Below are 2,266 nucleotides of genomic sequence, written 5' to 3'. Positions count from 1 at the left end.
AATGGTCTGTGTTGTAACTTTTTGGTGTCTAGAACAATACCGCTGTGTTAAGCAGAATACAAATAAGTAACTAACAAGGTCTTGGAAATCTGTGAGAAAGAGCAGCGGTTGCTTACATGTAGATTCTGTGGCTTCCAGCCACAAAATAACCATGAGAAGCTGTCAACATGAAGGTCAGAAGCTGAAGAATAATGAAATAGCGACCCCCAAAGTCAGTGTGGCCCCCAAAATAAGTCTGCACGTGTGCACAGTATCACAGCCCGGTTATGCAGCCAGGGCAGAGTCAGGCTAGACTCCCTGCACTTGTTGGCCCCATGTGCCGGGACTCCAGCCTACGACAAATAATCATAAATACCGGAATTTTTCCGAAGGAGAGTGAGGTTGCTGCACAACAGAGGACCACGTTGCCTCCTCGGGGACGCCCGAAAAGATTGTGCCTGCCGACTCTCTCTGTGTCATCATGCAGCCGATCGGGACAAGCATTGGAGTGGTCCTTCTCGAGATTACCATCGGGTTGGTCTGTTTGTAAGTATTTACTAATAAACTGCTTGCTACTGAAGAGCATTTGTGCGTGTGTGTGTGTTTGTGCTGGCTTACCAAAATGGATGTTGGCCCCCAGTAATCTAACTGCAACAGAGCGCTCTGGGAGCGGGGGTTTCCCGAGTCTGCACTTAGGGGGACGAAGGCCCAGCCGCATGGGGCGCAGGCTTGCCAGGCGTCTCAGCCGTGCCACACCGCATCAGCCACACAGCGGCAGCCACTGAGCCCAGACGGCAGGGAGGGGAGGACAGGTGCAGCAGGGCATGCCGGCTGCAATGGACGGTCGACAGACCCGGGTGGGCCAGCTAGGAGACTAGGGCCGCCAGTGCACACACCAGGGTCTGGCTCTGCTGCTGCCGCCAAATTGCCACTGCCACCATGCACTGCCTCTGCCGCACACTTCCTCCTTCGCCCCCCAGGAGGGATGGCAACGCTGCACCAACGAGGGATGATGACTGACCATCAAGTGACGCTCAGACAGGCGTAGCCCTGGCAGGAACCTGGGGCCGAAAGTGCGTTCAAAGTGGCAATGATCAATGTGTCCTGCAATTCACGTTAATTCTCACAGCTGCGTTCTTCATTGACGCACGAGCTGAGTGATCCACTGCTAAGAGTTGTCTCCATTGCAGTCCATGCCACATGTGCCGGGTGAACAGGCAGCATTCGCAACCCTTAAGAGCCCCCTCCACTCCTCCTCCCTCCTCGCGCCGATGCTGACTGCTGAGCAAGGGACATTGGAGAGAGCGGGTTCGCCTCACCGACCATACAAGCACAGAGGTGGAGGAGGGGGAAAAGGGAGGGCAGACCCGAACGAGAAGGCCGGGGAGCTCTTGCTCCTGACCTGGGACAGCCCTTTCCTTGCCTCAAGTCCAGCCCAGGTGCACAGCTCTGCCCAACTCATGACACGCCGGCCCTGCTGCCTGCTTCAGGGACAGGTGTCTGGAGGGTCCCTGCAGACTCCCAGCGTCACAGGCTGCCCGCCATCAGGCACGTCCCCGCCTCCTGCCTGCACACCCGTGGCCCACCAGCCCTGCAATTCCAAGATCTGCACTCACCTCGGTCTCCAGCTCCGCATTGCCAGAGATGGAGCCCATGCCGGTGCACGCATACGCAGCCTCCCGGATGACACCACGCACTCTCCTGTCCCTTCTGCAGACAGACACCCAGCAGCAGGTGGGTGAGTGAGATGAGACAGACAGGGAACGGTGCCTGTTCTCCCTGCCTCCACGTGGAGACTGGGGTTGGGGGTCCTGCCCGCACCTGCAGCCCAGTGAAGCTGGGTCAGGCAGAGTGAGGCAGGCGTGATGGATGGCACAGTGACGGGTCTGGCTGCAGGGTGCCACCAACGGCCGCAGCGTGGGACTGAGTGCAACGGCCAAAGCAGGAGAGTAGATACGCAGAGGCCTGGTGTCCGCACCACCTGTGGTGAGGGCTCACCATCCCAGCGGCAAGCATGTGCTCACGCCGAGGTTGCACGTTCGAGGCAGGTTGGCACAGGCTGACCACGCGGCCTCCCTCTGCCGAGATCAGACTGTGGAGAAAGGGAGCAGGGTACCCCTCTCCGACCCAGCTGCCCAGGGCGTGAGCATGGCGCATGCTGGCTGGCATGGAGGAGGGGCGGTGCGACGCTGCACATGCTGACCCCTCAGCCCTACGGCAGCACACCCAATGCCCCTCGGGGTGCATCGTGCCACCCAAGTCTTTAAACTCTTTCTCAGCTCTTTGA

The 2,266-nt window shown here is 58.9% G+C and overlaps 1 pseudogene; it reads right to left on the bottom strand.

Annotated features, from left to right (window-relative positions):
- Window positions 1-1,007: 1,007 nt before the first annotated feature.
- LOC146584913 (5.8S ribosomal RNA) lies at window positions 1,008-1,156 on the bottom strand (annotated as a pseudogene).
- Window positions 1,157-2,266: the final 1,110 nt, after the last annotated feature.

Source organism: Rhea americana, unplaced genomic scaffold (genome assembly GCF_003343005.1).
Source record: "Rhea americana isolate MKP2758 unplaced genomic scaffold, rheAme1 scaffold_889, whole genome shotgun sequence".
Classification (NCBI taxonomy): Eukaryota; Metazoa; Chordata; class Aves; order Rheiformes; family Rheidae; genus Rhea; species Rhea americana.
The sequence above is the reverse complement of the archived record's forward strand: the minus strand, read 5'-3'. Positions and strand labels throughout refer to the sequence as shown.